At 43.8% G+C, this 13,627-nt stretch overlaps 1 protein-coding gene across 2 annotated transcripts in view; it reads right to left on the bottom strand.

The window, feature by feature from the left end:
* TGM1 (transglutaminase 1) overlaps window positions 1-13,338 on the bottom strand; it is a 71,829-nt gene extending 58,491 nt beyond the window's left edge. Inside the window, exons 1-2 of one of the 2 annotated variants that reach the window (XM_070767285.1) lie at window positions 13,246-13,338; window positions 12,762-12,847 (exon numbers count right to left, since the gene is read on the bottom strand). The gene's annotated coding sequence lies outside the window, so the exon portion shown is untranslated. The remainder of the gene's footprint in view (window positions 1-12,761; window positions 12,848-13,245) is intronic. The other variant, XM_070767284.1, reaches the window with a different exon arrangement.
* Between the last annotated feature and the right edge of the window lie 289 nt (window positions 13,339-13,627).

Raw genomic sequence — 13,627 nt, forward strand, 5'->3', positions numbered from 1 at the left:
CATGAGCGAGATTTTGCTTCTTTACATTTGCGGAAGCAACAAAGTTGCCAAAATCTCCCACATGTGTTTGTCCCCTAATGAAATTTGCTTCCTGCATGCGCAGAAGCAAACTCTCGCTCGGATGCACATACATGCACACCGGGGTGACAGAGTTCTGCGGGAAGTGCACTGGTAGCGGCAGTAAGTGGAATCTTTCTCTGTTTTATGCATGCAAAAAACACTTCGTGCATGCACAGAGGGTAAAAGAACACAAATGGCGGAGTCTGGGCTGGTGGGCTGAGCCTCAAGTTCTCTTCGCGACCAGCTCTTCAATGGCTGATAAGCATGAGCGAACCAGGAGCCTTTCACTCCTGCATGAAATTACATAAACTTGGTTTATGTCCTCCAGAGCGAGAATACATTAGGCCCAAAGCAACTACAGTAGATTATGGTTTAGGTCGGTTACTACCTGGTACATGCGACACTGTGCATCGGTAACGAAAAAGGAGCTGTGTGCGCAGGTCCACATCGTCGGTTTGTGTGCATGTCCCAGCGAGGTTTTGCTTATGCGCATGCGCGGGAAACAAAATCTCACAAGGGGACGCTCACGCACAAGATATTTTGTGAATCGTTTAGTTCTGCGCATGCGCGGAACAAAATAATCGCTGAAATCTCTCTCGCGCACATCCTCTTGTGAGATGTTGTTTCCTGCGCCTGCGCAGAAGCAAATTCTCACTGGGATGCGCGCATGTGCGTGCTCGTCGCCACTGCTAAATCACTGCACTGGAGACTTCTGTCTGTTCATAACATGTTTATTCACAACACACAACGAACAAGCGTTCTCCTGAAAAAGCAACTCCCAACAAGGGCAACGGCTAACCCGTTGCCCTATTTATACCTTTCCTTCTACGCGGGCTTTCTAACTGACAATCGTTTAATTTTGGCGGCAAGTTACATTCAGCTGCGTCTTAGCCAATCAGTGAATTTCTTCAATTTATTTAAACGAACACAACACTGGGTACCTCAAGCTGTGCGTGCATCGCACTGTTAGCAACCCCTGCCTGGTTTGGGTGAATTTGCACCAGGGATCTCCAATTTTTGGCCACTTTAGACTTGTGGATTTCAACTCCCCAAATTCCTCAGCCAGGCTTACATCCAATTTACATTGTTGCCGGTTCGCTCGCTCCAGAGCTGCGTGGGTGCGCCTGGTGGGTGCGCCTCGTGGGCACGAGAGCGCATGCACAGCAATGAAAAATCCAGGGAAAAAACAAAGCCAAAAAAGGAGAGATGGCGACCGCATGCACCGTAAAAAATTTGTAATTTTTTTTTTAAAAAGATGGCGGTGCCTATGGACCGGCACCAACCAATCCGGTTCAGTTATGTCATCATGACATCACCACAGGGTCGTTACCGGTTTGGCTAAACTGCTCTGAACCATAAAACCCCCACCCCTGATGTAGTACCTCAACCAAAAAGACCAACGTCAAGCTCATTTTTGGCGTTGCTTTCCGTCGTAAAATATATAGAATATTCTTTCTTCTTTAAGTGTAAGGTTATACAAGAATTATTTTCTGTGGTTTTGTGTTTCTCATAGGACACAGCCCGGAGTAAGACGAGCGGTCTTTAAATTTGACCAATGAAATAAAAATAAACGACAATTTATTTGTCCCCTTTGTCTCGAGAGCCAGAGGTTGATGGATGTGCAAATAAAATGAAATTCCTCCTCCCTTGCAATCCTGCTTAATCACCGCCGAGGCAATCAAGAAGATCAGGGCCACTGTCTAGTGACAGTGAGTTCCCAAGGATAATTATGCATTCCATTGGACGCTCCCTCGGTTTGTCTTCCTTAAGCAACACAAGGCGAGTGCTTGGAAGCGGCCCTGCCCAGGACTCTTGGCAGAGGACTCGGCTTTCCAAACAGGTGAACTTTTGATGCGGGTTGGTGAAGTAAATTAAAAAAATAACCAACAAACACCAAAAATGCAACGTATTCATACCAGCCTGGATGGAGTTCTGAGGGCTGGCAAATCAGTAAATCCGTTCTCCACTCTTCCCCTAAAAAAAACGCTAGACCGTGGTTTCTTTCAAGTGGCATCATTAAACCAGCTTCCCACAACTGCGGCGGTCAACCAAAAGTTGAATTGGGCAAATCTTAATAATGACAGGGTTCGGCTGACAGGTTAAGTCAAACTAGAGCAACCACAATTTTTTGTTTTCAAATGTTATTTTTTTCTTCTTCTTCTTTAAATACAAGCGTACCGCGCCTCTCTGCTTATACAAAGGATCCCATTTAGCAGCGGCCTGAACCAAGCTGGGGAAGAAACGCCGGTTTATTTTTAAAAACCGGGGTGTTCTCTTTAAGGTGTGGCCCTCAAATATCTATCATCGGGCGGATATTAAATCAGCGGCGGATGCGAAAAAATTAAATCGGCTCCTTTGCGTGGCAGATTTTTCTGCTCGATATTTTCAGAGGCAGTCTTTGACTTACAATGGGTCACTGTGCGGCTGCTGGAAGTCCGAACAACACAGGGGGGAAAGGGGCTTTACTAAGTCTGCGTTGTTTGTATCCTAAGATTTTTATTAATATTGATTGTTTCTTCATTGCTTATTTGACCCATATGACAGTGTTGTACCTCATGATTCTTGACAAATGTATCTTTTTCTTTTATGTACACTGAGAGCATATGCACCAAGACAAATTCCTTGTGTGTCCAATCACACTTGGCCAATAAAGAATTCTATTCTATTCTATTCTATACTATTCTATTCTTGACAAATGTATCTTTTTCTTTTATGTACACTGAGAGCATATGCACCAAGACAAATTCCTTGTGTGTCCAATCACACTTGGCCAATAAAGAATTCTATTCTATTCTATTCTATTCTATTCTTGACAAATGTATCTTTTTCTTTTATGTACACTGAGAGCATATGCACCAAGACAAATTCCTTGTGTGTCCAATCACACTTGGCCAATAAAGAATTCTATTCTATTCTATTCTATTCTATTCTATTCTTGACAAATGTATCTTTTTCTTTTATGTACACTGAGAGCATATGCACCAAGACAAATTCCTTGTGTGTCCAATCACACTTGGCCAATAAAGAATTCTATTCTATTCTATTCTATTCTATTCTTGACAAATGTATCTTTTTCTTTTATGTACACTGAGAGCATATGCACCAAGACAAATTCCTTGTTTTTCCAATCACACTTGGCCAATAAAGAATTCTATTCTATTCTATTCTATTCTTGACAAATGTATCTTTTTCTTTTATGTCCACTGAGAGCATATGCACCAAGACAAATTCCTTGTGTGTCCAATCACACTTGGCTAATAAAGAATTCTATTCTATTCTATTCTATTCTTATAATCACTTTTCACACTGATGACCGTTGCAACATCCTCATGACTATGGGATCAACATTCAGATGATTGGCAATGGACTCCAATTTATGACGGCGGCAATTTCCCCTCTTGTGACCTTCCGACAAGTAACGTCAATGAGGGAGCTGGATTCAAATAATAATAATAATAATAATAATAATAATAATAATAATAATAATACTACCAGAACTAGCGTTTACCAGTGGCAAAGAACTGGCGGGATCATAAGCCTGAGAAAGTGGTCGAAAATGAGCAAGCAAAACTACTGTGGGACTTCCGACTTCAGACTGACCGAATTCTGAAGCATAACAAACCAGACATTGTGATTGTGGAGAAAAAGAAAGTATGGATCATCGACATCACAATCCCAGGGAACAGCAGAATTGAGGAGAAGCAGCTAGAGAAATTAGTGAAATACGAAGATCTAAAAATCGAGCTGCAACGACTCTGGCATAAGCCAGTGAAAGTGGTCCCAGTGGTACTTGGCACGCTGGGCGCAGTGCCAAAGGATCTCAGCGGACATTTGAAAACCATTGGAATTGACAAAATCTCCATCTGTCAATTGCAAAAGGCCACTTTACTGGGATCGGCAAACATAATTCGCCGCTACGTCACGCAGTCCTAGGTGCTTGGGAAGTGCCCGACTGGTGATGAAATACGAAATCCAGCATAGTGATCTCGTTGGCTGTGTTGTACTGACATAATAATAATAATAATAATAATAATAATAATAATAATAATAATAATAATAATAATAATAATTTATTAGATTTGTATGCCGGGGTGACTAACTTTAAAAACACCGCAGTGGTTCATGTAATGACGGTGACAAGAAAATGGGGCAAACCCCACTTAATGTCTCGTTTAGCAGCAGAAATATTGACTCAATGGTAGTTGTTAAGTCCTTGACTATACAGGCAGTCCTTGACTTACGTAACTATTCATTTAGTGACCAAGGCGACCACAGCATGGAAAAAAGGGATGGGTGGCCGGTCCTCGTACTTATGACCTTGTCAACAGCATACCCACCCTGATGACGTGATCAAATTTTGGGCGCCTGGCAGAGAAGGTCCATTTGCAACCTTCAAGGGGAGAAAGCCGAATTCATTGAACAACTGCAGTGATTCGCTTAACGACCATGCGAGACAGAAGATGTGAAAAGGGGCACAACTGGCTCAACAGCAGTCAATGGAGATTTGCATAGCAAGGTATTCGCTTAACAACCGTGGCAGAAAGGTGATAAAACCAGGCACGACTCGCTTAACAACAATGGAAATTCCGACTCCAACCATAGCCATAAGTCAAGGACTAACTGTGCTTTTTTTTTTTCTCACCCAGGTTTTTAAGGCCTGGAGAAAATACAGGGAAAAGAGCTTTCTCCTTGCTCCTTCATTCTGCACACCCTCAGAGGCACCACCGTCTTTCTGCATCCGGGCAGCTTTCTCATCTCAAACCAGCCGGCTGAAGCCATGGTAATTTTTCTGCTTGATGGATGGTTTGGAGTGAGCTCAGACAGGAAGCTAAAATCTTGCCCAAGGAGGTATGGAGGGGGAGAAAGAATGTTTGGGAAGCTCCAAAAGGTTACTCATCTGCCATTGTGCCCCACCTTGGTCCTTGTCACCACCCATGGGGACGGGCTCCATCGAGGGCAGTGCCCAGATGGGCAGAGAGCCTGCTGTCAGTTAGCTTGGGAAGGAGTCCCTGGTTGAACTGGGCCTACGTTTTGTTTTTCAATCTCGGCAACTCATTGTTCAATGGACTTCAACTCCCAGAATTCCCCAGCCAGCATAGAATCCTGGGAGTTGAAGTCCACCCATCTCAAAGTTGAGAAACACTGACCTATAAAGCCCTTCATGGCACCGGACCAGATTATCTCAGGGACCGCCTTCTGCGGCACGAATCCCAGCGACCAGTTAGGTCCCACAGAGTGGGTCTTCTCCGGGTCCCGTCAACTAAACAATGATGCTTGGCGGGACCCAGGGGAAGAGCCTTCTCTGTGGTGGCCCCGGCCCTCTGGAACCAACTCCCCCCAGAAATTAGAATTGCCCCCACCCTCCTTGCCTTTCGTAAGCTTCTTAAAACCCAACTCTGCCGACAGGCATGGGGGAACTGAGATATTCTTTCCCCCTAGGCCTTTACAATTTTATGCATGGTATGTCTGTATGTATGTTTGGTTTTATAATAAGGGTTTTAAACTGTTTTACTATTGGATTGTTATATGCTGTTTTTGTTACTGTTGTTAGCCGCCCCCAGTCTACGGAGAGGGGTGGCATACAAATCCAATAAATGAATAAATAACTAACATAACATAACATAACATAACATAACATAACATAACATAACATAACATAACATAACATAACATAACATAACATAACGTAATGAAACTACTAAGCCCGCTGGAGAATTCTGGGAGTGGAAGTCCACCCGTATTAACATAAGGAAGCTACTAAGCTGGCTGGGGAATTCTGGGAGTTGAAGTCCACTCATATTATTATTGAGTCTGTCATCTGCAACCCAACAGGACTGACACAGACTTCAGAGGATGATCAGAACGGCAGAAAAAACAATGGCTGCCAACCTGCCTTCCATTGAGGACCTGCATACTGCACGAGTCAAAAAGAGTGCGGGGAAAATATTGACTGACCCCTCGCATCCTGGACACAAACTGTTTCAACTCCCACCCTCAAATTGTCGCAACAGAGCACGGCACACCAAGACAATTAGAAGACAAGAACAGTTTTCCCCCATGAACGCCATCACTCTGCTAAACAAATAATTCCCTCAATACTGTCAAACTATTTACTAAGTCTGCCCTGCTATTAATCTTCTCATCGTTCCCATCAGCTCCCACTAATGACTGTATGACTAACTTCATTTTACAATGTATATTGACCGGTTCCTAATATGATTTGATTGCTTATTTGTACTTGGACTATCATTAAGTGTGGTACCTCATGATTCTGGACAAACGTATATTATCTTTAATGTACACTGAGAGCATATGTGCCAAAGATAAATGCCTTGTGTGTCCAATCACACTTGGCCAATAAATAATTATGTTCTGTTCTGTTCTGTTCTGTTCTATTCCTATTCTATCCTATTCCTATTCCTATTCCTATTCCATTCTATTCTATTCTATTCCTGTCCTATTCTATTCCTGTCCTATTCTATTCTGTTCTCTTCTCTTCTATTCCTGCCCGGCCCTGCCCTATCCTATCCTATTCTATTCCTGTCCTATTCTATTCCTCTCCTTTTCTATTCTATTCCTCTCCTATTCTATTCTATTCTGTTCTATTCCTGTCCTGTCCTCTCCTATTCTATTCTGTTCTGTTCTATTCCTGTCCTGTCCTATTCTATTCTATTCATGTCCTATTCTATTCTATTCATGTCCTATTCTATTCTATTCTATTCTATTCTTGTCCTGTCCTGTCCTTTCCTATCCTATCCTATCCTTCTTAGCCAAAGGAACCTGGGAAAAAGACTTCAGTGCACTGATGATGTTACCTAGGTGGGTCACGAAACGTCTCCAACAAAATCATCAAGCCAAGGATCCCCCAGTCCTTCCCCGCCTCCTCCTCACAAACCCCATTCCCTAGCAGTACTGATGAAGCTACCTAGTTGGGTCGTGAAACGTCTGCAAGAAAGGAGCCTGAAGGAGGGAGAAAGGAAGAGGAAGAGAGGGAGAAAGGAGGTGGAGGGAGGGAATGAATGAATGTATGTGTTCTGATGTAGGCTTCAGAGAATCACGAAGGAGGCTCCTTGGCCCGACAAAAACCCCTTTTTTTAAAAATGTGAATTTTAAAACGTGAATTTAATGTGAATTCCTCACATTCACGTGCAGCAAAAGTCCAATAACATAAAGAAGCTACTAAGCTGGCTGGGGAATTCTGGGAATTGAAATATCAAAGTTGAGAACACTGTACTAACATTTGTTGTGAGCCGCTCCGAGTCCTCAGAGAGGGGCGGCATACAAATCTAAATAATAATAATAATAATAATAATAATAATAATAATAATAATAGTAAATATAACAACATCAACAACAACAACAGAGTGTGCCCATTCCTACTTTTTCCACCTCCTTGCAAGAGCCTTTATACAAGGACAAAGCAGGCAGCAATTCAACCGGGGAAGCCTTTATATTTTTTTCCTCAGGCGGGAGGGAAAAGTTGCCCGTCTTGAACCTTTCATCCCAAGAAGAGACCTGTTTGAGGACTACACCAGCTATCAGCAAACCGGTTTCCCAGGGTGGATCCTTGGGAAGGTAAGCCACACCGTTCTCACACAGGGAAAAATCAGCAACATGGAGGTTTGTTGAATTTTAAAAGACTCACCGGGGTGGAGTTTTTTGGTTTGTATGTAGGGAAGATGAATTTAAAAATAACTTAATGGGAGGCCAGGGCAATTTGCTTTTGGAGCGTGCCGGAACGGAGTCTCTGAGGAAGGGGTCCTTCCTCGGTGGCTGGCACCGCAACCAGGAGCAGTCTACCCCATTTGCCAAAATCGAGCTGATCTAGGAAGCGCCACACTCTATAGTTCTCAAACTAGTTGGTTTATTCAGATGGTAATTTTTTTTTTTTTAAATATATTGAATATGTTGGCCAGCTCAGTGCTTTTTTCTTTAAATCCAGCGATATGGGCAACTATACAAATAAACTAAACAAAATTTATTTATGGTTTAAAACCGTGGCTTGCAAATGCAGGCATGGTGGCTTTGCCTGAAGAGGATACACTACCAATGGTGGTTTGCTCAACAAATCAGGGTTAAGCGAGGCACTTTTTAAAAAGCACTGTAGGAGGATAGGAATCTGGGCACATTTGAGAAAGGAAGAAAAAACTGACAATATCAAAGCGATCCTCTCAGTTTGTCCGCTTCTTACTTTCAATGCAAGAATTATTTCATGCCCAGGACTCTGTTTTGGAAAACAGGGCCCTTGCAGCAAGATAGACGGAAAGAGTTCCTTTGAGCATGAGTAAAGTACATTTCTTTTTGTAATGATATTTCTGGAAGACGATGTCCTAGAACAGAGGTGGGGCCCCTTTTATCACTTGTGGACTTCAACTCCCAGAATTCCTCAGCCAGCATGTGGTACTATGGCCCTTTTATGATTTGTGGACTTCAACTCCCAGAATTCCTCAGCCAACATGGGGAACAATGGCCCTTTTATGATTTGTGGACTTCAACTCCCAGAATTCCTGAGCCAACATGGGGAACAATGGCCCCTTTATGACTTGTGGACTTCAACTCCCAGAATTCCTGACTGGAATTGGCTCAGGAATTCTGGGAGTTGAAGCCCACAAATCATTGAAAAGGCCATTGTTCCCCACTCTTGCCCTAGATAAAAGCCCCAATTTACCATAATTTGACAGATCCAGGTGTGATTGTGAGCTGAATGGCTAAGTAATAAATCAATTTTTAAAACTCTTTAATTCTACATTACACAACACTCACACTCAGACACACACAAACACGTGTGTGTGTGTGTGTGTGTGTGTGTGTGTGTGTGTGTATGTCTGTTACAAGGGTTGTCTCCCCGCTCTGCCCTTAAAATTGACACCTCTCCCCTCCAATATCTGTAGAGTAATGAATTAATATTTAAGTCCAGGACTAACCTGTTTAGACATTCTTAGGCCTGACAAAAAAAAAAAGTGCCCATTTTACAGGCATTCCTTGTTTAGTGACCACCACTCGGTTATTAAACAAAATGACCACTAAGTGAAGTCGTGCTTATGCTCTTCCCTTGGCTATTCTCTCCACGACAGACCTGCAAAGGTCATAGATGAGAGGACTGGTCATGCTTTTTTCTTCTTACCCTCATGACCATAAACGGTCGCTAAACAAGGACCGCCTCTAACAGGATCCGACCCGGTGCGTTGGCAGGGTCACGAAAGGGCAAACGACACTGAATTGCCCAATGTGCAAATCCAATTGATTCAAAAATTTAAAAACTTTTTAAAACTTTATAAAAAAAACATCTCATTCTATTCACAAAAATAAAAAATTTGAAGGGAAAGAGAGAAAGAAAATTATTCTGTCCCTGTGCAATAATTTTGCACGTTATTCGACTTTTCCCCCCTGGTACCAAATGGTCTCAAACCAGAGTTACAACTGAAAATCTCTTTTATGACGAATCAGAGCACGGAAGATCTGCTTGCAGGCTTTAATCTTCTGAAGCCATCATTGATCCTGGTTTGTACAATAAGAACCTGCCCCTGAATTCTACCACCACCTCTAAAAATCACCACTCCTACAAATGTCAAAGTGGGAGGGGGGCATTGAGGCCATCCAATCAAACCCTCCAATCAATTAACCAGAATTAACAAGTGGAACAGTTTGCCACCAGAAGTTGTGTATGCTCTGCCATTGGAGGTTTTGAAGAAGAGATTGGACGGCCGTTTTGTCTGGGATGGTATAGTACAGTGATGGCAAATCTTTTCTCCCTCGGATGTCGAAAGCGCATGCACACACTATCGCGCCTGCGTGAGTGCCCACAACCATAATTCAATGTCTGGGGAAGGCGAAAATTGCCTCCCCTGCCTACCCGGAGACCCTCTGGAGGCCAAAAACAGACTATTTCTCAACTTCTGGTGGGCCCAATAGGCCTATTTTCACTCTCTGCAGGCTTCCTTGGAGCCTGGGGAGAGGAAAAATGCCCTCCCTTATTCCCTCAGAGGCCCTTTGGAAGCTGAAAATGGCCTCCCAGAGCCTCCGTGTGAGATGAAAATCAGCTGGGCGGTGCGCACGTGTGCTGGAGCTGAGCTAGGGCAATGGCTTGTCTGCCAGCAGATATGGCTTTGTGTGCCAGCTGTAGCACTCGTACCATAGGTTCACCATCACTGGTATATTACCTCTGTCGTCAAGCGTAGGGTAACTGAGACATCTCCCCCTGCCTATGTAGTTTTAGTGCATGATATGACTGTATGTATGTCTTTTTTATATTGGGGTTCCTTGTTTTTAGATTTTTTAAATGTACAATTGCTATTTTAGATTTTAAATTATTAGATTTGTCAATACATATTGTTCTTTATCACTGTTGTGAGCCGCCCCGAGTCTGCGGAGAGGGGCGGTATACAAATCTAATGAATAATAATAATAATAATAATAATAATAATAATAATAATAATAATATCTCGTGCTTGAGCAGGGGGTTGGCTTAGAAGACCTTTAAGGCCCCTTCCAGATGTACTCTGAAATTAACCAAGGAAAGAAGCAACCTGGAACTAAGGAGAAGCTTCTTAACAGGGAGAAAAATTAGCCAGTGGAACCGCTTGCCACCAGATGTTGTGGGAGCTCCATCACTGGGGTTTTTAAAGAAGGGACTGGACAACCATTTGTCTGGAATGTTAGAGGGTCTCCTGCTTGAGCAAAGGGTTGGAGTCCAGAGGTCCCTTCCAGCTGTATTCTGATTGATAGATTAAAGCATGCCCAATAGAGAGATGGGGCTTGCTACCACGTGGCCCGTAGTTTCCCCATATTGTAAACCAGAATGGATTTTTCCAAGAATTGAAACTTGAAATCATATCCTACCTAGGCTCTGAAAATAAATATTAGGATAGGAGGGGATGAAGGACAAGATTTGTTTGTTTACCCTTTAAATCTCCAAAACAGGGAATTCCCCCCACTCTGCTTGGTGCAAGACTGGAAATAAAATTTAGGCAAAAAGCTTGCTCTCTGATTCACACACGATTGGAGAATCTGGAAGCCCCTTTCCAAACAAACCATTTGTTTTTTGTTGTCAGAAACTTTCCTGACAAAGGCAATTGCTATTTTATTTTATTTTTAAATTTTTATTTATTATTCTATTCTTTTCTATTCTATTGTATTCTAGTTCTATTCTATTCTCTATTCTCTCTCCTCTCCCCTCATCTCTTATTCTATTCTATACTATCTGTCTCCTCTTATTTTATTCTGTTTATTCTATTTTATTCTCTTCTCTCTCTCTCTTCTCTCCTGTTCTCTTTTTTCTTTTGTTCTATTTTATTCTCTTCTCTCCTTTTATTTTATTACTTTATTTTAATTTAGTTTCTGTAACAGTAGATCAGTTTCTTTCTCAACTTTCTCAACTTTAGGGTTGGCTGGACATCAACACGACGAAGACTTTGGTTGGACTACAAAAACGTTTGGCTGGTTGGGGATTTATGAGAGTTGTAAGTCCACCCACCTTAAAAGTTGGATGTTCTGGGGATCTGGGAAGTCCACCCAGTCCTCAAGTTTTCAAACATTGTTTATTTTGACCAACATATCTCACCTTCTACTGCAATATCCACAACATTTGGCGAGGCAAGCAAGCACCAATCTAGGTTTATCAAAGGTTTATCAATCTAGGTTTATCAAAGGCGCTCTTGACACTCCCCCCCCAAAAGTGCCCCCCCCCCCGTATTTTCAGAAGTCCCTGCTGCACCAGGAAGCGGATTCTGGGGAACCCCACCCCTACCCCGGCCGCCTCGCAGGGTCGTTCTGCGAGTCGAAACGCGCAACCGTTTGCAGGCACGACTTTGGGACCTCCCGAAGTCCCTTTGCCTCCTCCTAATAAATCCTCGGTATAAAACTCTCCTTCCGAGCCCCCGGTTTCAAGCACTGCGCACTACAACTCCCATCTTCCCGATGATGGGCGCTGTAGTCCTGCCACTCTCCCCCCGCGTTCCCGTGCGTTTCTTTTCAAGCGCTTGATTCATTCCCACGCCCGGCGACGCGCGTTTGTTTTGTGTTTTTTTTTTACAACAGCCGCTTTTGGTGCCTAATTTTCTGTGCTGACCCACTACTGGATCACTGGTGGGATTAAAGGGACCCCACTTTGGAGGTTCTGTCCCCTCACATCTCCCGTCCTCTGCTGACTTCGTCCCATTCCCTCGGAAATCTCAGGGGTGTGGGTTTCCTCCAGAATATCTTTTCCACCCTAAACATCTTCGCAACTCCTCAAGTTTTACATTTTTAAAAATTTTGTTAACTCCCCACACCTGCCCGGCATCCATCGGCTGCTCTAGGCGGCCCCGACAACCTATGCAAACAGCTGGAGATACCTTGGAGCCACCACCTGCTAAAGATTCCCTCCCTAGTCTAGTCCTTCCTTCCTTCCTTCCTTCCCTTTTCTCTCCCTCTTTTGCACCTACCAACTTTCCTTTCTTCTTTCCTCCCTTCTTCTCCTCCCTCTTTTCCACCTACCTACCTTTCTTTCCTTCCTTCCTCTCTCCTTTCCCACTTTCCTTCCTTCCTCCCTTCCCTCTCGCTTTTCCACCTTCCTCCCTTCCCTCTTTTTCCATCTACTTACCTACCTACCTACCTACCTACTTAGTCTCCTTCCTTCCCTTCTCCTACCTACCTACCTCCTACATATCTACCTCTCCTTCCTACCAATACCTACTCAGCACCTACCTACCTATCTACCTTACCTCTCCTCGTCTCCGATCTCTCAGCAACGATGCTCCTGTTTCTGCCTCCCCGCTCTCTCTACTTACGATGCCTCCTCCGACCTCACCTGCATACAGGCAGGAGACAGAGAGAGAGTGAGAATGAGAGAGAATGAAAGAGAGAGAGAGAGAATGAGAATGAGAGAGAAAATGAGAGAATGGAGAATGAGAGAGAGGGGAAAAAATGAGAGAATGGAGAGAGAATGAGAGAGAGGGAGAAAATGAGAGAGAGAGAGAAAGGAGAAAGAATGAGAATGAGAAAACGGAGAGAGAATGAGAGAGAGAAAAATGAGAGAGAGAATGGAGAAAGAATGAGAATGAGAGAGAAAATGAGAGAGAATGAGAATGAGAGAGAGAGAGAAAATGAGAGAGAATGTAGAGAGAATGAGAGAGAGAGACCCTCTTCAGCCGCCCATGTAGGTCTCTGGGCGCCCTGCACCCCCATTGCCCCCCGGCCGGCACTCACCTGGCACTCGGTGCCTCAGCTACGATCCGTCTCCTTCGGCTCCCGGGAACGGTCTGGAGCGGCTGAGAGATGCACAACTCCTGTCAAAAGTCTGGGGTGGAGCCCGCTGGTGTAACAAATATGAGAAGCATCCGGGGAGGGGTGAGAGGAGAGGGGAGGGCTGAGGCTGCCGGCCCCTCCCTCCTTCCCCGCGTGGAACTCCCCAAGACGGGAAGCTCCTGGGAAGTTGAGTCAGAGGGCTAGGGTGAACTCCATGACCCCCCCCAGACAGGAGAGGGGAGAGGGGAGGAGGAGGGGAGGATAATCAGAAAGTGGGTGAGGGGTTAAAGATTCGTGTTGTCATTATTATTATTATTATTATTATTATTATTATTATTATTAT

The sequence above is a fragment of the Erythrolamprus reginae genome, chromosome Z (genome assembly GCF_031021105.1).
Source record: "Erythrolamprus reginae isolate rEryReg1 chromosome Z, rEryReg1.hap1, whole genome shotgun sequence".
NCBI classification, from domain to species: Eukaryota; Metazoa; Chordata; class Lepidosauria; order Squamata; family Dipsadidae; genus Erythrolamprus; species Erythrolamprus reginae.